This window comes from Rhinopithecus roxellana, chromosome 19, assembly GCF_007565055.1.
Source record: "Rhinopithecus roxellana isolate Shanxi Qingling chromosome 19, ASM756505v1, whole genome shotgun sequence".
NCBI lineage: Eukaryota > Metazoa > Chordata > Mammalia > Primates > Cercopithecidae > Rhinopithecus > Rhinopithecus roxellana.
The window spans coordinates 62,361,908-62,387,669 of record NC_044567.1 but is presented as its reverse complement, the minus strand read 5'-3'; the positions used below and the strand labels follow the sequence as shown (position 1 = coordinate 62,387,669).

The 25,762-nt window shown below is 47.7% G+C and overlaps 1 protein-coding gene across 11 annotated transcripts in view; it reads right to left on the bottom strand.

Annotated features, from left to right (window-relative positions):
- TMEM94 (transmembrane protein 94) overlaps nucleotides 1-8,445 on the bottom strand; it is a 46,970-nt gene extending 38,525 nt beyond the window's left edge. For 6 of the 11 annotated variants that reach the window (XM_030924153.1, XM_030924157.1, XM_030924154.1 and 3 more), the window contains exon 1: nucleotides 8,277-8,436. The gene's annotated coding sequence lies outside the window, so the exon portion shown is untranslated. Of the gene's footprint in view, nucleotides 1-8,276 lie in introns of all 11 variants that reach the window. The other 5 variants (XM_030924159.1, XM_030924160.1, XM_030924162.1 and 2 more) reach the window with 2 other exon arrangements.
- Between the last annotated feature and the right edge of the window lie 17,317 nt (nucleotides 8,446-25,762).

The window sequence follows — 25,762 nt, the reverse complement described above, 5'->3', positions numbered from 1 at the left end:
CACATTTAGGCTGCATTAACAGATATCCCGTGTCCCTAACAAGAAATGAGGAAATCTGATTTCTGTACATATCAGAGAACACCTGGAATATTTTGTTCAGTTGTACATCACACACTTTAAAGACACTAACAAAACTGGAAGGCCTTCAGAGAGCAGCAACTAGGTTGGAGAAACCAAGACATGAGAAATGGCAGAAAGAACTGAAGATGCTTAGCCAGTACACCAAAAACACATTATGGGTGCAAGCAGGGCTAGAAAGGTATCATGGCTATAAGCAGTGAGAAGGGTCAGGCTTACTCTGGGAGGCCCCAAAACAGGATGCTATAAGAGCTAGACTGACTTAAAATGTACAGTATCTTTCTATATAGTTTAAACTGTATATATATATATATATATATATATATATATATTTTTTTTTTTTTTTTTTTTTTTTTTTTTTTCCTTTTTTTTCTTTTGGAGACAGGTTCTCATTCTGCTGCCCAGGCTGGAGTGCAGTGGCATGATCATGGCTCACTGGAACTGCAGTTTCAAACTCCTGGGCTCAAACAATCTTTCCATTTCAGCCTCCCGAGCAGCTGGGACCACAGACATGCCACCATGACCAGTTTTTTTTTTTTTTTTTTTTTGTAGAAACAAGGTCTTGCTATGTTGCCCAGACTGGTCTAGAACTCTGGGGCTCAAGCAAATCCTCCTACCTCAGCTTCCCAAAGTGCTAGAATTACAGATGTGAGCCACTGAGTCAAGCCTAGAACTTACATTTTTCTTTTTTTAAAAAATATATATAGAGAGAGAGAGATGGGGTCTCACTATGTTAACCAGCTTGTCTTGAAGCAATTTTCCCATCTCGGCCTCCCAGAGTGCTGGGATTACAGGTGTGAGCCACCATGGCCAGCCTTAGAACTGTGTATTTTTAAAAATAAAACAGGCTGCCCTGTGAAGCAATGAGCTCCCCACCACTAGAGGGAACCAAGCAGAGGCTGAGAAGTTATGGAGATAATTAATACATGAGGTAGAGGTTAGAAAGACAGTTCAAACCCTGAGAGAATGTGAAACCAAGAAATCCAAATTTCTCCATATGCAGAAATGCTCAACTCTGCATATAAGAGACATTCAGGGCCGGGCGCGGTGGCTCAAGCCTGTAATCCCAGCACTTTGGGAGGCCGAGAGGGGCGGATCACGAGGTCAGGAGATCGAGACTATCCTGACTAACACGGTGAAACCCCGTCTCTACTAAAAAATACAAAAAACTAGCCGGGCGAGGTGGCGGGCGCCTGTAGTCCCAGCTACTAGGGAGGCTGAGGCAGGAGAATGGCGTAAACCCGGCAGGCGGAGCTTACAGTGAGCTGAGATCGCGCCACTGCACTACAGCCCGGCCGACAGAGCGAGACTCCGTCTCAAAAAAAAAAAAAAAAAAGACATTCAGACCAGGTGCGGTGGCTCACGCCTGTAATCCCAGCACTTTGGGGGGCCGAGGCGGGCGGATCACGAGGTCAAGAGATCGAGACCATCCCGGCCAGTATGATGAAATCCCGTCTCTACTAAAAACACAAAAATCGGCCAGGCGCGGTGGCTCACGCCTGTAATCCCAGCACTTTGGGAGGCCAAGGTGGGCGGATCACGAGGTCAGGAGATGAGACCATCCTGGCTAACACGGTGAAACCCTGTCTCTACTAAAAATACAAAAAACTAGCCGGGCATGGTAGCGGGCGCCTGTAGTCCCAGCTACTCAGGAGGCTGAGGCAGGAGAATGGCATGAACCCAGGAGGTGGAGCTTGCAGTGAGCCCAGATCGTGCCACTGCACTCCAGCCTAGGCAACAGAGTGAGATTCCGTCTCAAAACAAACAAACAAAAAAACACACAAAAAAACAAAAATCAGCCGGGCCTGGTGGCCCGTGCCTGTAGTCCCAGCTACTTAGGAGACTTAGGCCATAGAATTGCTTGAGCCCAGGAGGCAGAGGTTGCAGTGAGCCGAGATCGCGCCACTACACTCCCGCCAGGCGATGGAGCAAGATTCCATCTCAAAAAAAAAAAAAAAAAAAAAGACATTCAAATCAGACTACACCAAAATAACAAAATTGGAAGACTTTCACCACCTAACTTCAAGCTTTATAAAGCTACAGTAATTAAAGCAATGTGGAGCCAGGCATGGTAGCTCACGCCTGTAATCCCAGCACTTTGGGACGCCAAGGCAGGCAGATCACTTGAGGTCAGGAGTTCAAGACCAGCCTGGCCAACCTGGTGAAACCCTGTCTCTACTGCAAATACAAAAAATTAGCCGGGCATAGTAGTGTACACCTGTAATTCCAGCTACTCGGAGGCAAGGCAGGAGGATCCCTTGAACCCAGGAGGTGGAGGTTGCAGTGAGTTGAGATCGCACCACTGCACTCCAGCCTAGGCAACAGAGCGAGACCCTGTCTCAAAACAACAACAACAATGATAAAGCAATGTCGTATTATAGCCTGGCATTAGAGAGTACCAGACAGAAATAGATCCAGGAATATATGTTTAATTGACTTTTGAGAAAGATGAAAGGCCATTCAGTGGAGACAGGATAGTCTTTTCAACAAATGGTGCTGAACAATTAAATATTCACATGCAAAAAAAAAAAAAAAAAAGAACTTGGAAATATTACTTGTACCATATACAAAAATTAACTCAAAATGGATCATAGACCTAAATGTAAAATGGTAAAACTTATATAGGAGATAGGAAAAAGTCTTTGTGACTGTGGGTTACATTTCTTTTTTTTTTTTTTTTTTTCTTTTTTGAGATGGAGTCTTGCTCTGTCGCCAGGCTGGAGTGCAGTGGCAGTGGCATGATCTCGCCTCACTGCAAGCTCCGCCTCCTGGGTTCAGGCCATTCTCCTGCCTCAGCCTCCCAAGTAGCTGGGACTGCAGGCACCTGCCACCACACCTGGCTAATATTTAGTAGAGATGGGGTTTCACCGTGTTAGCCAGGATGGTCTCGATCTCCTGACCTCGTGATCCACCCACCTCGGCCTCCCAAAGTGCTGGGATTACAGGCGCAAGCCACTGCGCCCGGCCTACTGTGAGTCACATTTCTTAGATTCAGTACCAAAAGCATAACCCACAAAAGGAAAAAGTAATAAATTGGAACTGAGTGGCTAGGGAATGTTTGGGAGCAGGAAGGAGAATTTTTACTATAGACACTTTTTAAAAAAAAATCTTTTTTATACTTTTTCCTGCCCTTGCATACATATACTTTTGTGCCTTTTGATTTTCAAATCATGTGAATGTATCCAATATATCTTTAAAAGATCAGCAACTTCAGGCTGGACGCGGTGGCTCACGCCTGTAATCCCAGCACTTTGGGAGGCTGACGCAGGTGGATTACCTGGGGTCAGGAGTTCGAGATCAGCCTGGCCAACATGGTGAAACCCCGGCTCTACTAAAAATACAAAAATTAGCCAGGCGCGGTGGTGTGCGCCTGTAATCCCAGCTACTCAGGAGGCTGAGACAGGAGAATTGCTTGAACCTGGGAGGCAGAGATTGCAGTAAGTTGAGATCACACCACTGCACTCCAGCCTTGGATAGAGTAAAACTCTGTCTCAAAACAAAACAAAAAAAAAGCCAATCGCAAAAGGACAAATGTTGTATGATTCCTCTTATATGAGGTTTCTAAAATAGTCAAAATCACAGAGACAGAAAGTAGAAAGATGGTTGCCAGGGGTTGGGAGCAGGGGGAAATGGGGAGTTAAATGTTTAACGGGGACAGAGTTTCAGTTTGGGAAAAAAAGAACATTCTGGAAAGGGATGGTGATGAGGGTTGCACAACAATGCAAATGTACTTAATGCCACAGAACTGGTTATAATGGAAAATATTATACTGTGTATTTTTTTCCATAATTTTAAAAATTCAGCAACTTCTGGCAGGGCATGGTGGCTCATATCTGTAATTCCAGCACTTTGGGAGGCCGAGGCAGGCAGATCCCTTGAGCACAGGAGTTTGAGACCAGCCTGGGCAAACAGGGCAAGAACCCATCTCTATAAAAAATACCAGGCGCGGTGGCTCACACCTGTAATCCCAGCACTTTGGGAGGCCGAGGCGGGTGCATCACGAGGTCAGGAGATCGAGACCATCCTGGCGAACACGGCGAAACCCCGTCTCTAGTAAAAATACAAAAAAATTAGCTGGGTGTGGTGGCGGGCGCCTGTAGTCCCAGCTTCTCGGGAGGCTGAGGCAGGAGAATGGCATGAACCCAGGAGGCGGCAGAGCTTGCAGTGAGCCGAGATCACGCCACTGCACTCCAGCCTGGGCGACAGAACAAGACTCCGTCTCAAAAAAAAAAAAAAAAAAAAAATACAAAAATTAGCCAGGTGTGGTAGAATGTGCCTGTGGTCCCAGCTACTCAGGGGACTAAGGTGGAAGGATCACTTGAGGTCTGGAGATCAAGGCTGCAGTAAGCCATAATCACACCACTGCACTCCAACATGGGCTACAGAGCAAGTTCTGTCTCAAAAAAAAAAAAAAAAAGAAAGAAAGAAAAATCAACAACTCCTGATTCTGATTTTGCAATAGGCTCTGCCTTATAGCTAAGCAATATTCCCCACTTGGCTTTCATGCCAACGTAATGAAGGTTTACGCTCTTTGAGTACACCTTTGAGTCTTTCTTCAGCATACATCTTTTTAAAGTGTTTCCCAGTATTTTTCTGTTCACCTCCCTACCAAGCAAGACTGGCACCATGAACCTCCTTTTCAAGAAGCCCTTGAAGTTATGAAAATTGGGTTCATTTAATGATAGTACACTAAAATTTCTGGTTCCTCAAATACCACTCTAAGCCTTTCAAGGTTCTTCTCTCTGACACCCCTCACCCTCTCCCATCACTTCTGGCCTTCGGAGCTAGAGAAACCCAAAGCAAGCAGTGTGTGGTTTCTCTTCCTTACGCAGGCCATCAGTGTCTAAATCTGGCCCTTAAACTACTTGTCATGCCATGTGACCCATCCTGTTTACTACCGTCTCAGCAGCCACAGGCAAAGCTTATTATTACACAAAACCCTGATCACCAAACCACACATTCTGGCTGGCAGGTCTGCTCGGAAGAAAAGCATTCCTGTTTCAGCCATGGCCTACCCTCTAGTTCACCTGTGCTGCTATAAACAAATCCAGGCCTGCCTGGAAACGGGCTTTAAACAATATTTTTAAATCCTATCATTTTGGTAAAGAAAGGCACCATCGTAAAAACAACACTAACACAATAGTAAGATAAGAAATATTGGCCGGGCGCGGTGGCTTAAGCCTGTAATCCCAGCACTTTGGGAGGCCGAGACGGGTGGATCACGAGGTCAGGAGATCGAGACCATCCTGGCTAACACGGTGAAACCCCATCTCTACTAAAAACTACAAAAAACTAGCCGGGCGAGGTGGCGGGCGCCTGTAGTCCCAGCTACTAGGGAGGCTGAGGCAGGAGAATGGCGGGAACCCGGGAGGTGGAGCTTGCAGTGAGCCGAGATTGCGCCACTGCACTCCAGCCTGGGAGACAGAGCGAGACTCCATCTCAAAAAAAAAAAAAAAAAAAAAAAGAAATATTGACACATATTTACCAACCGGTGCCAAGCCCGACCCAGAAGCTTCTCACTTGAACACCAGGAACGGACTTAAAGGCTTTGTGGCATTCAGGCTTGGACGGCTATATAAGAGTTCAACTTGATTCATCAGATTAAGCTAAATACATAAAGCCCTGGGTGTAGGTAGTATTTACATTAGGACTCCTCCCTCTCCTGTAGAAACTGTTTCTCAAGCCCAACTTAGGGAGAGAGCAGCAGGGATGAACTGGATGATCACAACCTTCAATTCTCATGAGTTTCTACAGGAGTTAAAGTTTCCAAAAGGCTGGTTCTCAGCACTAGCAGCTGGCACTCCCTAGCAACTTCTCAAAAGAGAAACGTCACGGGGTTTCTGTTCTCTTCCATTTCACTGTCCAGGCCTAGCTTTCCCAGTCTCATGTGATGTCAAGTCACCACAAACAAGGGGTGTGGTGGTCTGGGGGTTCAAGGGCAGTTAACTCTCAATTATTTGGGGGCTGATGATGAAGAGGATGGTTTGTACTTCACCTCCCTGGTCAATGCACTACTCCACAGTATCCACCAGTTTTCCTGTTTGCCGTTTTGACAAAAAGAACCAGTGAGCAAGGAAGTTAGAGCTAACATAGCAGCTAAGACTTGCAATGTTTTGAGGATTTTATCTGAACGTGCTGTCTCCTGTTCTAGGGTTAACCATAGTCTACATTTTAATGTGCTCTGATCTTTACAGTGATTTGCAAACTTTTTGATTCCTGACTCTTTTTTTTTTTTTTTCTTTTTGGAGACAGAGTCTTGCTCTGTTGCCCAGGCTGGAGTGAGTGCAGTGGCATGATCACAGCTCACTGCAGCCTCGACCTTTTGGACTCAAGCGATCCTCTGGCCTCCACCTCCCAAGGAGCTGGGAACACAGGTATGTGCCACCATGCCCAGCTAATTTTTTGGTTTTCTTGTCATTGTGTTGCCCAGGTTGATCTCAAACTCCTGGGCTCAAGCAATCCTCCCACATCAGCCTCCCAAAGTGCTGGGATTACAGGCATTATTTTGACTCTTTTGAACCTTACTAATGCCATTGCTTTAAATTTTTTTATTTATTTGTATTATTTTAGTTCTGCTTCAGGATCTAACATTTTTTTAACCACCTCTTTAGAATACCAAGATCAGCTCTTCTTTTGCCAAAAGTACTATAAAGAGATACCACAGTGCCATTTCTTCTCTCCTCAATGGCTCTCAATCTTTTTCTGCCTCCACGCTGTTCCTGTATGCAATGCGTTCCTGTGAATAACATCTCTGATGACACTATAATGGTTCCCAAAAAACAAGGAAGAGGCACACCTTCCTCCTACTCTGCCTGTCGCTGCCCTGAGAATCACTGAAATAATTTATGCCCCCAATATAGACAGAGACAACAATAAATATTAATACAAGTAGTCCGCCAGAGAACTACCTGCTGGCTTCTTAAAATTAATGAATGCAAACCAGGCATGAAGACCCTAGTAATTGCCAGGAAGCATAGGAGGATCCGACTTTTAATGCCCATCACTTTTAATGCCCAGAGCCACCCTGCAAGAGGCTCAGGGGAGTCAGGGAACTAGATTTCCTCAGGTCACACCTAGGAAACAACTGGCTCTAGCGGATAAAGAACTCAACACCCCGGACTTTCGGATTCTAGTTTGGCTCTAGGTGACCCTAGCCTTGCCTCTCTGAACAATCTCCACATCTGCAAAATGAAAATGTTAAAACTGTCCCCTCCCTGCTTCCATCTTCCAAGGTTACCTGCGGAATAACAACTATGTCACTAAAGCTGAGCATCTTGGATAAATCATGAGAAAACGATCCTTCTCTCCAATGCATACACCCATACACCAGAAGGAAAACAGATTCCATAACGAGCTCCCTCCTTTTTTCCCCTCAAGAGCCACCGAAAAACTCAGGAGAGAGGGTGGGATGTAGCAGCACGTGACCAAGGCAATGCCAAAGTGCAGCCCGCAGTGACACACCAATGGAAGAGCAGGGCTTTGCTTGCATCTGGCGCTGGGCCGCGGGCAGGGGCCGCATCGTGGCATGCTAGGAACCGGGAGACCTGGGCTCCAGGGGTGTGCGGCACAGGAACCAGGGCATTGCACAGGAATCACTTTATCCGCTGCCATGGATGGTGAGCCTATGGTTGCTTCTGAGGAGGCTGAAAACGCTTCTGGAAAGGCGGAAGGAAAAGAAAGTACGCTCCAAACTGCAGGATCAGGGAGGGCTGCCAGGAACCCCTCGGCCGGCTCCATCCAGCTGGGGACGGCCGCGCGAGGACCCCGGGCGGCTGCGGAGAGCGCGCGCAGGCGGCACAACGGTCTTTATTTGGGTCGGGGTATGAGGACTTCCAGGGGCCTCGAAATAAATACTCAGGGCGTCGGCGCTGGGAGCCCTCTGGGCCAGGGCCCGGGCACGACAGACCTGGGGCAGGGATTCTTTGTTGGCGAGAGGCTTTATTTCTGGCGAGAGACCCCACAATGGACCAATCCAGGGCCGAGAGCAAGAGTCTGAAGACTCGGGGGAAGGCAATGGTCAAGAGCTGGAGACCAGAGCCAGTCCCTGGACTCCCCCTCAGGAGGCATCCCCTGAGGCCGTTCTCTGGGTGCAGACCCCAGACTCCCCTTTCCTTGACCAAGAATCCAAAGGACGCGCAAGGCCGAGCCCCACGCCCCCTTGTTCCCCACTTTCGGGCCACGGGCCTTCTCGTACTTACCGGGGCCACGGGGCCGGTCTTGCTCGCCCGCGTCCTCTCCCCTCCCAGCCCCCTCCTCACTTCACGTCCCCTCCTCCGGGGGCCGCAGCCATGTCTGTTACTGGCAACTCTAAGGGGGCTTGCCTCCGTTCCGGACAACAGAGGCGCCTGGCAGAGAGCTAAAGTTCAGGCCACCGATTGGTCAGAATTTGAGAACGAGGGTAAATTGTGGCTTCTTATTGGCTACGCGGCGTGCCAGGCTGTAGCTGCAACCGCCCCTCTGAGAGCCTGGCGGAATTAGGTGCCGAGTGATGCGACCGGGAGAGTGAAAAGCAACTGTCCTTTCCTGGGCATGTAATGCTCAGGCACTTTCTAGTCCAGAAGCCCTGACCAGAGGGCACGGCTTTAGCTTCGATTCGTTTTCCTATGGAATTATTCTAAAAAGATAGGCGGCACGCCCCCCCGACCGCCTTTTTCCCTTTTTTTTTTTTTTTTAAATAAGCCCTTTGCAGAGCTCCCCGCCTCTATTAAATTCTTCTAAGCTCCCTCCTTGTTGCTGGGAACAAATGCCTGGAGGCTCCCTGCTCCGAGAGGCCTTGGAGGGACTCCCTCAGGACGAATATTGCGTCCACACCGAAGCTAGAAAATCTAAGGCAATACTGCAATTCTCCCTGCCCCTTCCAGCTCGGCTGAAATCTAAGGGAAAAACAAGTTAATTTTTTTTTTTCTAGGTAATTAGAGAAATCTCCTGGTAGACCCCTCTTGGGAAAACAAAGCAAGCCTGTGTCAGTATTTACTTCTCGTTTCCCAGAGATCTAAGTCTGGAAGGCTTGTTTAAAAAAACAAAAACACAAACAAAACTTGTTTATAAAATTGAGAAAGAGCTGAGCTTGGCCCTGTGAAGTAAGAACCCCTTCCCACATTCATGAATTTAATTACGTAATTAAAATCCCTTTCTCAGCTGGACAAGAAAATGGCATTTTAGTACCTAATCTTGTATGACCCAGTTTAGCTGTTGCCTAAAACACTGTTGGAATCATGTCACTACCCTGCACACAAAAATCTGTACTTCACCTTTGCAAATAGGTCCAAATCTTTTTCCCTGATGTTCAAAGCCCTTCATAAATTGACTCAGACATACATTTCCACGTCTAACTCCCCGCAGGCTAAACTATTCCTGCAGCCACATAGATTCACCAGCATTCTTTAAACATGTCAGAGAACTTTCCACCTCTGCTCCTTCGTCACATGGTTCCTTATGCTTTGCTTTGAAGGTTCTTTCTTTTTTTCTTTTTCTTTTTCTTTTTTTTTTTTTTTTGAAACAGAGTTTCGCTTTTGTCACCTAGGCTGGAGTGCAATGGCTCAATCTTGGCGCACTGCAACCTTCACCTCCAGGGTTCAAGCGATTCTCTCGCCTCAGCCTCCTGAGTAGCTGGGATTACAGGCGTGTGCCACCATGCCCGGCTAATTTTTGTATTTTTCGTAGAGATGGGATTTCACCATGTTGGTCAGGCTGGTCTCGAACTCCTGACCTCATGATCCACCCACCTCGGCCTCCCGAAATGCTGGGATTACAGATATGGGCCATCGCGCCTGGCAGCCACCTTTTCAACCTAGTCATTTGTTTAAAAGTAACAGGAGGAGGCTGGGCGCAGTGGCTCACATCTGTAAGCCCAGCCCTTTGGGAGGCTGAGGTGGGTGCATCACCTGAGGTTAGCGGTTCAAGACTAGCCTGGCCAACATGGTGAAACCGTCTCTACAAAACTACAAAAATTAGCTGGGCATGGTGGCGGGCACCTGTAATCCCAGCTACTCAGGAGGCTGAGGTGGGAAAATCACTCGAACCTGGGATGCAGAGGTTGCAGTGAGCCAAGACAGCTCCACTGCACCCAGTCTGGGTGACAAAGCGAGACTCCATCTCAAAAAAAAGAAAAGGAGCTGGGTGCGGTGGCTCATGCCTGCATGCCTGTAATTCCAGCACTTCGGGAGGCAGAGGTGGGCAGATTGCTTGAGCCTAGAAGACCCGCCTGGAGAACATAGCGAGATGCCTTCTCTATTAAAAAATGTTTCGGCCGGGCGCGGTGGCTCAAGCCTGTAATCCCAGCACTTTGGGAGGCCAAGACGGGCGGATCACGAGGTCAGGAGATCGAGACCATCCTGGCTAACACGGTGAAACCCCGTCTCTACTAAAAAAATACAAAAAACTAGCCGGGCGAGGTGGCGGGCGCCTGTAATCCCAGCTACTCGGGAGGCTGAGGCAGGAGAATGGCGTAAACCCGGGAGGCGGAGTTTGCAGTGAGCTGAGATCTGGCCACTGCACTCCAGCCTGGGTGACAGAGCGAGACTCCTTCTCAAAAAAAAAAAAAAATTTTCAAAAGAGAAAAAAGTAAATAATAAAAAAGAAATTATGGGCTTCAAATAACACAGGGGAAAGGTTTGGAGGGAGATAGCAGTGGAGGAAGACAGAAGTCGGCATTTGAGGTTGGGACTGAGGATACTTGCGATGTGAGACCTGGTGAAATTATCTGAGCTGTCGATTCTTGAGCAGACAGTTCCCATGATTGGCCTGCTCCATCGGCAAGAGCCTCTTGCCTCTAAGTTGTGAGTGATATTTTTAGAAGAAGCTGCTCCTTTAATACGTGCATCGTGTAGTAGTGATGTCTCACTGACAAGGGGCTCCTCTTGGGCCCTCTGATTCAACCACGAGGTCCCCCTGAAGAACATTGTCGTAAATACTGCCAGTGAGACCATTCTGAAACGTCTTTGTCCCCCTCAAGAGTGGTCTGGACCAAGCTTGTAATACCAACACTTTGGGAGGCCAAGGTGGGAGAGTCATTTGAGCCCAGGAGTTTGAGATCAGCCAGGTCAACACAGGGAGCTTCCATTTCTACAAAAAATTTAAAAATAAAAATAATTAGCCAGGCATGGTGCACACCTGTGGTGCCAGCTACCCAGGAGACTGACATGGAAGGATCATTTGAGCCCAGGAAGTTGAGCCTGCAGTGAGCTGTGACTGCGCCACTGCACTCCAGCCTGGGCAACAGAGTGAGACCTGCCTCAAAAAAACAAAAAAGGCCGGGCGCGGTGGCTCACACCTGTAATCCCAGCACTTTGGGAGGCCGAGGTAGGTGGATCATGAGGTCAGGAGATCAAGACTATCCTGGCTAACACGGTGTAACCCTGTCTCTACTAAAAATACAAAAACAAAATTAGCTGGATGTGGTGGCGGGCGCTTGTAGTCCCAGCTACTTGGGAGGCTGAGGCAGGAGAATGGCGTGAACCCAGGAGGTGGAGCTTGCAGTGAGCCGAGATCGCACCACTGCACTCCAGCCTGGGCAACAGAGCAAGACTCTGTCTCAAAAAAAAAAAAAAAAAAAACCCAAAACAAAACAAAAAAACAAGAGTGGTCCAGAAATCGATAGCACAACTTTACGACACAACATCAGCACTGGCCACACCACGGTCCCCATTCCCATACTGCATTCACAGTCTGCAAAAGTTAGATCTCCTGGTAACAATAAATGGCCACCCAAAGACATTGTTCATAAGCACCCCAAATGGGAAACAAACTGAATATCCATCAGCTGGTGAACAGGTACACAAATGGTGGTGGATCTGAACAAGGGAATACTACTTAGCCATACACATAAGTGAATGAGGCCGGATGCGGTGGCTCACTCCTCTAATCGCAGCCCTTTGGGAGGCCGAGGTGGGCGGATCACGAGGTCAGGAGTTCAAGACTAGCCTGGCCAACATGGTGAAACCCTGTCTCTACAAAAAATACAAAAGTTAGCTGGACGTGGTGGCGTGTGCCTGTAATCCTCAGGAGGCTGAGGCAGGAGAATTGCTTGAACCCAGAGGCAGAGAGCCAAGAGATCGTGCCACTGCACTCCAGCCTGGGTGACAGAGCAAGAATCCATCTCTCAAAATACATACATACATACATACATACATACATACATACATACATACATACATAAATGAGGTCACTGATACACATCCCAATCTGCAAGAATCACACAAATGGCATGAGGAAGGGAAGAAGCCAGATACAACAGATTATGTACCCTGCAATTCCATTCAGATCGACTCCTAAGATGGGAATCTGGGGGATAGGCAAGGACGGACTGCAAAAGGGCAGAAAGGAACTTTTGGGAGATGAAGGAAATGCCCCATATCTTGATTAGGGTGAGAGTTATGTAGGTTTATATATTTATCAAAACTTATTCAACTATATACTTAAAATCTGTAGGTTTTAGTGTATTTAAGATATATCTCGATTTTTAAAATGTATGTGGCCGGGTGAGGTGGCCCATGCCTGTAATCCCAGCACTTTGGAAGGCCAAGGCAGGCAGGTCACATGAGGTCAGGAGGTCAAGACCAGCCTGGCAAAACCTCGTCTCTACTAAAATACCAAATTAGCCAGGCATGCAGGAGGTCAAGACCAGCCTGGCCAAGATGGTGAAACCCCGTCTCTACTAAAAATACAAAAAAATTAGCTGGGGGCAGTGTCAGGCACCTGTAATCCCAGCTACTTGGGAGGTTGAGGCAGGAGAATCGCTTGAACCCGGGAGGCACAGGTTTCAGTGAGCCTGGATCGCACCACTGCACTCTGGCCTGGGCGATAGAGCGAGATGCCATCTCAAAAAAAAAAAAAAAAAGTATATGTATACACACGCACACACACATAGACTCTCTTTTTAATTTTTTTTTGTAGAGATAGGGTCTCACTATGTTGCCCAGGATGGTCTCAAATTCCTGGACTCAAGCAGTCCTCTTGCCTCCGCCTCCCAAAGTGCTAGGATTCAGCCAGGTGTGGTGGCTCACGCCTGTAATCCCAGCACTTTGGGAGGCTGAGGCAGGTGGATCATGAGGTCAGGAGATTGACCAGCCTGGCCAACATGGTGAAACCCTGTCTCTACTAAAATACCAAAAGCTAGCCGGGCATGGTCTTGGGCGCCTGTAATCCCAGCTACTCGGGAGGCTGAGGCAGAGGAATCGCTTGAACCCAGGAGGCAGAGACTGCAGCAAGCCGAGATCATGCCACTGCACTCCAGCCTGGTGACAGAGCAAGACTCTGTCTCAAAAAAAAAAAAAAAAAAAAAAAAAAAAAAAAATATATATATATATATATATATATATATATATAGTGCTAGGATTCTAGGTGTGAGCCTACACAGACTCTCAGTCGGGGGATGGTTTTGCCTCCTGGGAACATTTGGCAATGTCTGGAGACATTTTTGGTTGTCACTACGGGGTTGGGAGAGGGCTGCTACTGGCATCTAATGTGTAGAGGCCAGGAATGTTGCTAAATATCCTGCAATTTACAGTACCACCCACAACAAAGAATCACCTGGTTCAAAATGTCAATGGAGCAGTGGCTCACACCTGTAATCCCAGCACTTTGGGAAGCCATGGTGAGCAGATCACTTCATGTCAGGAGTTCGAGACCAGCCTGGCCAACATGATGAAACCCTATCTCCACAAAAAAATACAAAAATTAGCCAAGCGTGGTGGTGTGCACCTGAAATCCTAGCTACTTGGGAGGCTGAGGCAGGAGAATCACTTGAACCTGGAGGTGGAGGTTGCAGTGAGCCAAGATCATGCCATTGCACTCCAGCCTGGGTGACAGAGTAAGTGAGACTCTGTCTCAAAGAAAAGGCAATGGAGCAGAGGTTGCCTAGCCGTAAGTTTAGCATCATGCATGTATCATCTTACTGATCTTTGATATTCCCTGTACTGGAAGCCTCTTTTTGTTTGCTTTCCAGGAATAATGAAATCAGTAGCCTTAGTCTATGCTCACAGACACCAAGGTCTTCCGTGTGCTACAAAGCAGCCATCTTAACTTCCAGAGCAGAAGCTGTATTTCACTGCACATTAGTGGAAACTGAGACTAATCTTCATTGCCTGTTGTGCGTGGATAGTTTGGGGTATGGTCAGAGGGAGTGCAGCAGAAGATAAAGCTAGAAGAGATTGCGACTATTTTCTAAGGAGCCAGGGAAGTTATGAATCACCAGAAGATAAATGTTGAAGGAGAACATTTCCTCCTCCAACATTTTTAACTAGAGAAATGAGGCAGTCAAGCTTAAGAGGAAGATGAGTTTGTAGAAGATAAACTAGAAATAGCATTTTTGGGCCAGGTGTGGTAGCTCACGTCTGTTTAATCCCAGCACTTTGGGAGGCCAAGGCAGGAGGATTGCTTGAGGCCAGGAGTTGGAGACCATCCTGGGCAACAAAGTGAGACCTTGTCTCTACAAAAAAAATTTTATTTTTTAATTAGCCAGGCATGGCGACGCATGCCTGTGGCCCCAGCTATAGTACACGGGAGGATCCATTGAGCCCAGGAGGTCAAGGCTAGAGTCAGCTGTGTTCATGTCACTGTACTCCAGCCTGGGTGACACAGGAAGATTGTCTCAAAAGAAAGAAAAGAGGCCGGGCGCGGTGGCTCAAGCCTGTAATCCCAGCACTTTGGGAGGCCGAGACGGGCGGATCACGAGGTCAGGAGATCGAGACCATCCTGGCTAACACGGTGAAACCCCGTCTCTACTAAAAAAATACAAAAAAACTAGCCGGGCGAGGTGGTGGGCGCCTGTAGTCCCAGCTACTCCGGAGGCTGAGGCAGGAGAATAGCGTGAACCCGGGAGGCGGAGCTTGCAGTGAGCTGAGATCTGGCCACTGCACTCCAGCCTGGGCGACAGAGCGAGACTCCGTCTCAAAAAAAAAAAAAAAAAAAAGAAAGAAAGAAAAGAACAGAACAATAAGGGCCGGGCACAGTGGCTGATGCCTGTAATCCCAGCACTTTGGGAGGCCGAGGTGGGCAGATCACCTGAGGTCAGGAGGTCAAGACCAGCCTGGCCAACATGGTAAAACCCCGTCTCTACTAAACATACAAATTAGCCAGGCGTGGTGGCACACGTCTGTAATCCCAGCTACTCGGGAGGCTGAAGCAGGAGAATCACTTTTACCTGGGAAGCAGAGGTTGCAGTGAGTTGAGAGCACACCACTGCACTCCAACCTGGTCAAGAGAGCAAGACTCTGTCTCAAAAAAAAAAAAAAGAAAGAGAGAGAGACAGGAGCCAGTGGGGACAGGGAGCCAGCCGTGGTGGTCCAGGCACTAGCTGACGAGATATCCAGCCCTACTCCCACCCCAGGAACCTTATCTGGCACTTTATTTCCCAAATACCAGTCCCAGTCATCTCTGCCTGGCATTCTGGACTATTTTTGCGCGGTTTCTTAGCATTTGAGGTGTAAATATCACTACATTCACTAAATTTTGAGCTCTTTGAGAGCATGGATAGTGCCTTACTACTTTTTAGTTTCTCTCAGATTATCAGAGGGATTGTTGACAGGTACATTTGTATCCTAATGGTGACACCAAAATTCCTCCTAGGGAGGAAACTGTCTTTGTTTAGGAAAATCACTGGTAAATGTTTTAAGAAAAGATTAGACCTAGAGCCCAGGTCAGCCTGCATCAAAGCAGTAAGAGAATGAGCCCAAATGCTCTGCATTTTATTTATTTATTTTTTATTTTATTTTATGTTATGTTATGTTATGTTATTTATTTATTTATTTATTTTTGAGATGGAGTCTTGCTCTGTCGCCCAGGCTGGAGTGCAGTGGCGCGATCTCCACTCACTGCAAGCTCCGCTTCCTGGGTTCACGCCATTCTCCTGCCTCAGCCTCCCGTGTAGCTGGGACTACAGGCGCCCACCACCGTGCCTGGCTAATTTTTTTTGTATTTTTAGTAGAGATGGGGTTTCACCATGTTAGCCAGGATGGTCTCAATCTCCTGACCTCGTGATCCGCCCGTCTCGGCCTCCCAAAGTGCTGGGATTACAGGCTTGAGCCACCACATCCGGCCTATTTTATTTTTGAGATGGAGTCTCTCTTTGTCATCCAGGTTGGAGTGCAGTGGTGTGATCCCAACTCACGGCAACCTCTGCCTCCCCGGTTCAAGTGATTCTCCTGCCTCAACCTCCCGAGTAGCTGAAACTACAGGTGCCTGCCACCACGCCCAGCTAATTTTTGTGTTTTTAGTAGAGACAGGGTTTCACTATGTTGGGCAGGCTGGTCTCGAACTCCTGACCTCAAATGATCCACTGACCTCAGCCTCCCAAAGTGCTGGGATTACGGGCGTGAGCTATCACAACTGGCCTGTTTATTTTTATTTATTTATTTTTTGAGACGGAGTCTCACTCTGTCGCCCATGCTGGAATACAGTGGCATGATCTCGGCTCACTCTAGCCTCTGCCTCCTGGGTTCCAGCGTTTCTCTTGCCTCAGTCCACTGGGTAGCTGGGAATACAGGCACATGCTACCACACGTGGCTAATTTTTGTACTTTTAGTAGAGACAGGGTTTCACCATGTTGGACAGGCTGGTCTCGAACTCCTGACCTCAGGTGATCTGCCCACCTTGGCCTCCCAAAGTGCTGGCATTAAAGGCAAGAGCCTCCGTGCCCGGCCATAAATGGTTGCCAGGGGCTGGGGTGTGGGGAGAAGAATGAGGAGTGCTTTTGTTTTTTGTTTTTGTTTTGTTTTGCTTTTTTTGAGACGGAGTTTCGCTCTTGTTGCCCAGGCTGGAGTGCAATGGCACAATCTCAGCTCCCTGCAACCTCCACCTCCCAGGTTCAAGCGATTCTCCTGCCTCAGGCTCCCCAGTAGCTGGGATTACAGGCGCCACCAGCAATCCCAGCTAATTTTTTGTATTTTTAATAGAGACGGGGTTTCACTATGTTGCCCAGGCTAGTCTCGATCTCCTGACCTCAGGTGATACACCCACCTCAGCCTCCCAAAGTGCTAGGATTACAGGTGTGAGAGCCAGCTGCTTTTTTTTTTATTTTTTGAAATGGAGTCTTGCTCTGTTGCTCAGGCTGGAATGTAGTGGTGCAATCTAGGCTCACTGGAACCTCTTCCTTCCTGGTTCAAGCAATCCTCCCACCTCAGTCTCCCAAGTAGCTGGGATCACAGGTGTGCACCACCACGCCTGGCTAATTTTTGTATTTTTAGTAGAGACAGGGTTTTGCTGTGTTAGCCAGGCTGGTCTAAAACTCCTGACCTTGAGTGATCCGCCCGCCTCAACCTCCCAAAGTGCTGGGATTACAGGCGTGAGCCACCACACCCAGCATGCATTTTAAAAATGAACCAAAAATTTAGAATTGGAAGAGAAAAAGAGGAGAGAGCAGAGAGGAAGGCTGAGTGTAAGGAAGCTGGATCCTGAACTGTGGAAATGGCAGAGGACTTTTGGAGAAAAAACACTGACACTGAATTGAAAGCTGCTCATATTTCTATGATGTAAATCCCTGCATCTTCCCAACTGTTCTACAGAGATCTCTACATATATAGAAACCTAGTGTGAGTGGTTGGTTTGGTGACAAGCGGCAAGGATATGTTTCACATCTCAGTCTGTGCTCTTGGATAAGGAACTACACCCGTGGAATGGTGGGAGAGTCCCTCAAGTAAACCAGTTCATGGGAACCAGAAGCAATCGTGAGAACATATGATTCTGCAAAGAAGTCTTCTTCTTCTTCTTCTTTTTTTTTTTTTTCTGAGACAGTCTTGTTCTGTTGCCCAGGCTGGAGTGCAATGGTGTGATCTCGGCTCACTGCAACCTCGGTTTCCTGGGTTAAAGCAATCCTGCTGCCTCAGCCTCTTGAATAGTGGGGATTACAGGTATCTGCCACCATGCCTGGCTAATTTTTGTATTTTTAGTAAAGATGGGGTTTCACCATGTTGGTCAGGCTGGTCTCGAACTCCTGACCTCAGGTGATCCACCCACCTTGTCCTGCGAAAGTGCTGGGCTTACAAGTGTGCACCACTGCGCCCAGCCTCAAAGAAGTCTTTCAAACAGGGTTTAAGTAACAGTGTCTAGATCTATAAGGGCCAAAGAAGCCCCGTGCTGTATCTAAACCATATTTACATAGCTGCCTCTGGGGTTCTCTAAAACTGAGTTGGTTCAATCTCGGAGGTACGCTAATGGGAGGAGGTAGCTGGGTTCCTCCCAGTCCAATAGAACACTGGGTCATCTACAGAGAGACACGTTGTTTGAACCAGGATGCAGAGTATTCAAGAGGCAGTCAAACATTGTGCAGAGAGGCACTCTTTGTCACTGAATGGTCAGGGCCTTGTAGGGTAACAAGACATGCTTCCGGAAACAGTTACAGCTATTTTTGACCCACCCTTCTCTGTCTTAGAAATACTTTTTTCTGGCCGGGCGCGGTGGCTCAAGCCTGTAATCCCAGCACTTTGGGAGGCCGAGACGGGCGGATCACGAGGTCAGGAGATCGAGACCATCCTGGTCTACACGGTGAAACCCCGTCTCTACTAAAAAATACAAAAAACTAGCCGGGCGAGATGGCGGGCGCCTGTAGTCCCAGCTACTCGGGAGGCTGAGGCAGGAGAATGGCGTGAACCCGGGAGACGGAGCTTGCAGTGAGCTGAGATCCGGCCACTGCACTCCAGCCTGGGTGACAGAGCGAGACTCCGTCTCAAAAAAAAAAAAAAAAAAAGAAATACTTTTTTCTGAGAGGCTGAGGCAGGAAGATTGCTTGAGGGCAGGAGTTGGAGGCCTCAGTGAGCTATGACAGCTTCAATACACTCCAGCCCGGACAACAGAGTAAGACCCTGTCTTTAAAATAAAAAACAGCCGGGTGTGGTGGAGGGTACCTGTAATCCCAGCTGCCTCCCCTTGGCAGGAAATGGCACTGCTGAATACGCAGTTGCTTCAGTCAAAACCTGGCATGTTTGATTTCTTCCCTTGCCTCCCTTACCATATTCATCTGTCAGCAAGTTCTGTGGGTTCTAACTCCAATTACAATTCTAATATGTCCACTTCTGTCATTTCCAACTCTACAACCTGGGTCCAGGCCATCATCAACACCTGCTGTACTAGTTTAACAGCTCCTAACGCCAGGTGTGGTGGCTCACACCTGTAATCCCAGCATTTTGGGAAGCCAAAGCAGGGGGATCACAAGGTCAAGAGATCGAGACCATCCTGGCCAACATGGTGAAACCCCATCTCTACTAAAAATACAAAAATTAGCTGGGCATTGTGGCACGTGACTGTAGTCCCAGCTACTCAGGAGGCTGAGGCAGGAGAATTGCTTGAACCTGGGAGGCGGAGGTTGCAGTGAGCCGAGATCATGCCACTGCACTTCAGCCTGGCAACAGAGACAGAGCGAGACTCTGTCTCAAAACAAACAAACAAACAAACAGAAACAAAAACAACAACAAAGGCTGGGCACAATGGCTCACGCCTGTAATCCCAGCACTTTGGGAGGCCAAGGCAGGTGGATCATGACGTCAGGAGTTCAAGACCAGCCTGGCTGAGATGGTGAAACCCCATCTCTACTAAAAATACAAAAATTAGCCAGGCATGGTGGTGGGCGCCTGTAATCCCAGCTACTCGGGAGGCTGAGGCAGGAGAATCACTTGAACCCAGGAGGTGGAGGTTGCAGTGAGCCAAGATCGCGCCACTGCACTCCAGCCTGGGCGACAGACCAAGACTCCATCTGAAAAAAAAAAAAATAGCTCCTAACTAGACCCCTGCTTCTTCTCTAGCTCCCTATTATCCAGATTCCACCTAGTAGCCAGAAGGTCTTTCCACACCAGAAGTCCGGTCATGACCCTCCCCTGCATGAACTCCTTAAATGGCATTCCGTCATACTTGGACTGAAATCCCACGTCACTATGGCATACTGGTAGTGTATTACTGCATAATAAACTGACCGGGAATTTGGTGCCCTAAACAATACAAATCTGGGGCAGGCATGATGGTTCATGCCTGTAATCCCAGCACTTTGGGAGGCTGAGGCGGGTGGATTATCTGAGGTCAGGAGTTCCAGACCACCCTGGCAAACATGATGAAACCTCGTCTCTACAAAAAATACAAAAATTAGCTGGGCGTGGTGGCACATGCCTGCAGTCCCAGCTACTTGGGAGGTTGATGTTGGAGGATTGTTTGGGCCCAGAAGGTGGAAGTTACAGTGAACCTAGATTGCACCACTGCATTCCAGCCTGGGTAACAGAGTGAGATCCTGTCTAAAACAAAAACAAAAACAAAAAACAACACGTATCTTTGTTTCCTGACTTACAGAAAAAGCAAAGGGAAAAAAAAATTTAAAGAGAGAGAGTTTAAAAAAAAGATTATACACCTATTATTTCAGACCATTTCCGTAGGTCAGGAATCTGGGAGCAGCTCCGATGGCCTGGCTCTGGGGTCATGAGGTTAAAGTCAAGATCTCAGCCAGGGTTGCAGTCATCGGAAGGCTTAGCTGGGGCTAGGACACCCAAGGTGCCTCACTCACATGAAAAGTTAATGCTGGGTGTTGACAGGAGGCCTCAGTTCCCCAGCACGTGGACTCTCCGCTGGGCTGTTTGTCCTCAGGACATGGCTTCCGGCTTCCTCCAGAGCAAATGATCCAAGCAAGAACAAGGAGGAGGCCTCAGTGTCTCAGGATCTATCCCTGGAAGTCACACCCCATCATTTCTTTTCTTTTTTTTTTTTTTTTTTGAAATGGAGTCTCGCTGTGTGGCCCAGGCTGAAGTGCAGTGACGCAGTCTCGGCTCACTGCAAGCTGCGCCTCCTGGGTTCACGCCATTCTCCTGCCTCAGCCTCCTGAATAGCTGGGACTACAGCTGCAAGCTCCGCCTCCTGGGTTCATGCCATTCTTCTGCCTCAGCCTCCCAAGTAGTTGGGACTACAGGCGCCCGCCAACATACCCAGCTAATTTTTTGGTATTTTTAGTAGAGACGGGGTTTCACTATGTTGGCCAGGATGGTCTCGATCTCCTGACCTCGTGATCTGCCCGCCTCCACCTCCCAAAGTGCTGGGACTACAGGCGTAAGCCACTGCACCTGGCCACACCCCATCATTTCTCTAATATCCTATTGGACAAAGGACATCCCTGTTCAATGTGGAGGGACCACACAGGGAGTTAACACCAAGAGGCAGGGATTGGCTGGGCATGGTGGCTCATGCCTGTAATCCCAGCACTCTGGGAGGCCGAGACGGGCGGATCACTTGAGATCAGGAGATCGAGACCAGCCTGGCCAACATAGTGAAACACCGTCTCTACTAAAAATACAAAAATTAGCTGGGCGGTAGTGGCGCGCACCTGTATTCCCAGCTACTTGGGAAGCTGAGGCAGGAGAATCGCTTGAACCTGGGAGGCAGAAGTTGCAGTGAGCCGAGATCGCACCACTGCACTCCAGCCTGGGTGACAAAGTGAGATTCTGTCTTCAAAAAACAAATAAACGGGCGCGGTGGCTCAAGCCTGTAATCCCAGCACTTTGGGAGGCCGAGACGGGCGGATCACCAGGTCAGGAGATCGAGACCATCCTGGCTAACACGGTGAAACCCCGTCTCTACTAAAAATACAAAAACTAGCCGGGCGAAGTGGCGGGCGCCTGTAGTCCCAGCTACTCGGGAGGCTGAGGCAGGAGAATGGCGTAAACTCGGGAGGCGGAGCTTGCAGTGAGCTGAGATCTGGCCACTGCACTCCAGTCCGGGCGACAGAGCGAGACTCCGCCTCAAAAAAAAAAAAAAAAAAAAAAAAAAAAAAAAAAAAAAAAAAAAAAAAACAAATAAACAAATAATTAAAATAAGGCAGGGATCACCAGAGGCCCTCGTGGAATCAGCTGTCACATAGGACCTGCAGGCCCTTCCTATGTTTTCATCCTTGCTTCCCACCACTCCTTGCCTCCAAGCTCAACACATTCCAGCCACACTGGCCTTCTCTCTTTTCCTGCCACATACCTGGTGTGTTCCTGCTTCAGGACCTTTGCAGCGGCTATTCCCACAGCCAGAATGCCCTTCCCCAAGAGGTTTTCAGGACCAGAATGCCCCCTTCTCTGAGGGGACTTCCTCGACTCTCAACCTAATGTGCTCCCCGGTTTCCATCATAGTAACTTTTGATTTTTTCAGAATACTGATCTCTGCCTGCTCCAATTTTTTGTTTGTTTATTTGTTCATTTCCAGTCTTGCTCTACTAAGATAAAAGCTTCATACGAGCAGGAAATTGTGTCTATTTTAGTCATTGTTGTTTTCCCAGCACTGAGAGCAGTGCCTGGCACATATCCATATAACTGATGGATAAGCAAATGAAGGACTTTCCAAGGTCTAATGCAGTATCCCACAAGGACATCCACGTACTGCTGACTTCATGCTTTCTAAGCATTCTTTTGACTCAGCTTCTTGAGTGCCTTAAAACCAGCTAAGGAGTGTCCTAGGAGACACATATCAGTAAAAATAAAATCAGTAATACTTAACCCTTATGTAGGGCTTACTATGTACTACACACTGTTCTAAGTGCTTTACATAACAACTATCATCTCCATTTCAGAGATTAAAAAACTGAGGCCAGAATCTTTTTTTTTTCTTTTGAGACAGAGTCTCGCTCTGTTGCCCAGGCTGGAGTGCAGTGGCCGGATCTCAGCTCACTGCAAGCTCCGCCTCCTGGGTTTATGCCATTCTCCTGCCTCAGCCTCCCAAGTAGCTGGGACTACAGGCACCCGCCACCTCGCCCGGCTAGTTATTTTTTTGTATTTTTTAGTAGAGACGGGGTTTCACCGGGTTAGCCAGGATGGTCTCGATCTCCTGACCTCGTGATCCGCCCGTCTCGGCCTCCCAAAGTGCTGGGATTACAGGCTTGAGCCACCGCGCCCGGCCCAGAATCTTTTTTTTTAACCCTTTTCCCGTTTAGTAGAAAAAAGTGCAGCTCGCTGCCAGCGCTCATTTAATTTTACATAAACATGCTCTTTGAGGCTGAAGGAAATCTGATTTTTTTTTTTTTTTTTTTTTTTGAGATGGAGCCCAGGCTGGAGTGCAGTGGCGCAATCTCGGCTCACTGCAACCTCCACCTCCCAGGTTCAAGTGATTCTCCTGCCTCAGCCTCCCAAGTAACTGGGATTACAGGCGCCTACCACCACGCCCAGCTGATTTTTGTATTTTTAATAGAGACGGAGTTTCACTATGTTGGCCAGGCTGGTCTCGAACTCCTGAACTTGTGATCCGCCTGCCTTGGCCTCCCAAAGTGCTGGGATTATAAGCGTGAGCCACCGTGCCCAGCCATCTGATTGATTTTCAATGTGAAAATAAAATATAAAAACTGTTCTTGGATTTATTTATAAACAGAACTAGCATCAGGACTGTCTGAATCATCCGAATCATCTATTTCAGAAAAATCAAATCCATCAAATGAACCTTCGGCCAACAACTGTTTGAGAACATGTTAACATCACTTGTAGGAATGCTGTTTTCTAGGATTTGACATTTTCAGCGATCGAGTATTACTGTATTTTGTAAAGGAAATACCACTACTAAAACCAGAATGCTGTAAATAGAACGATGGCTTTTGTTTCTAATGTCAATATACTAGAGTGATATGAAAATAATAATAAAAGTGAGATATTTCATTGTAACATTGTCTCAGGGTAAACACTACAGCCGCAAGCATCACCAAGTATTCTCTAGGCAAACGGGAAAAGGGTTAAACAGCTTTGTTGAAATACAATCCACATACCATACAACTCACCCATTTAAAGTGTGCCCGTCTGGCCAGGTGCAGTGGCTCACACTTGTAATCCTAGCGCTTCAGTAGGCCAAGGTGGGTAGATTGCATGAACTCAAGGGTTCGAGACCAGCCCGAGCAACATGGCAAAACCCCGTCTCTACCAAAAATATAAAAAAACTAGCCAGGCATGGTGGTACACACCTGAAGTCCCAGCTATCAGGAGGCTGAGGTGGGAGGATTGCTTGAGCCTGGGAGGCAGAGGTTGCAGTGAGCCAAGGTTGCGCCACTGGACTCCTTGTCTCAAATAAAATAAAATAAAGTATACCAGTCAATGAGACTTAGTATATTCACAAAGTTGTGTAACCATCACCACAACCGATTTTAGAATGTTTGTATCACCTCAAAAAAGAAACCCTGCACCCCTAAGCAGTCATTTCTATTTCCTGTCACTGCCTCTCCTAGCCCAGGCCATCACTAGTCTACTTTCTGTCTTTGTGGATGTTTCTATTTATTTATTTACTTTTCGAGACGGAGTTTCGCTCTTCTTGTCCATGCTGGAGTGCAATGGCGCGATCTCAGCTCACTGCAACCTCTGCCTCCCAGGTTCAAGCAATCCTCCTGCCTCAGCCTCCCAAGTAGCTGGGATTACAGGCACCTGCCACCAAGCCTGGCTAATTTTTTTTATTTAGTAGAGACAAGGTTTCACCATGTTGGCGAGGCTGGTCTCAAACTCCTGACCTCAGGTGATTCGCCTACCTCAGCCTCCCAAAGCGCTGGGATTACAGGCATGAGATACCATGCCCAGCCATGGATTTTTCTATTTAGGACATTTCATGTAAATGAAATCATATACCATGTGGACTTTTGCACCTGACTTCTGTCACTTAGCATGATGTTTTCAAGGTTCATCCATGTTGTAACATGTATCAGTATTCCATTCCTCTTTAGGGCTGAATACTATTCTAGTATATGGATATACCACACTTATTTTCCCATTCATCAGTTAGTTGATGAACATTTGGATTGTTTCCTTTTGTTTTTTCTTTTTGGCTATTATGAGTAATGCTGCTACGAACATTCATGTAAGAGCTTTTGTGTGGATGTGTATTTTCCATTCTCTTGGGTAGATGCCTAGGAGTGGCACTGCTGGGTCATGTGGGTACAGAGGTGGGTTCTTCACTGCTTTGCTATACCTCCTCCTGTAGTGAGGGAATTCGTCATCCATTTAGTTCACATATCAGTATTTATTTATTTATTTATTTATTTATTTTATTGAGCGGCAGTCTCATTCTGTTGCCCAAGCTGGAGGGCAACGGCGCAATCTCTGCTCACTGCAACCTCCGCCTCCCAGGTTCAAGTGATTCTCCTGCCTCAGCCTCCCGAGCAGCTGGGATTACAGGCATGTGCCACAACGCCTGGCTAATGTTTGTATTTTTAAGGTAGAGACGGGGTTTTGCCATGTTGGCCATCCTGGTCTCCAACTCCTAACCTCAGGCGATTTGCCACTCTCAACCTCCGGAGTAGCTGGGATTACAGGTGCCCGCCATCATGCCCAGCTAATTTTTGTATTTTTAGTAGAGACAGAGTTTCACCATGTTGGCTAGGCTGGTCTTGAGCTCCTGACCTCAGGTGATTTGCCTGCCTCGGCCTCCCAAAGTGCTGGGATTACAGGCGTGAACCACCATGCCTGACATAGTTTTGTTTTGTTTTGTTTTGTTTTTGAGACAGGGTTTTGGCTCTGTCACTCAGGCTGGAGTGTAGTGGCACAATTGTGGCTCCACAGCAGCCTCCAGCTCCTGGGCTCAAGCAATCCTCCCACTTCAGCCTCCCCAGTAACTGGGACTACAGGGAGGTGCCACCACGCCTGGCTAATTTTTTAATGTTTTATTATTTATTTATTTTGAGACAAGGTCTTGCTCTGTTGCCCAGGCTAGAGTGCAGTGGCACAATTATGGCTCACTGCAGCCTTAATCTTCCAGGCTCAGGTGATCCTCCTAC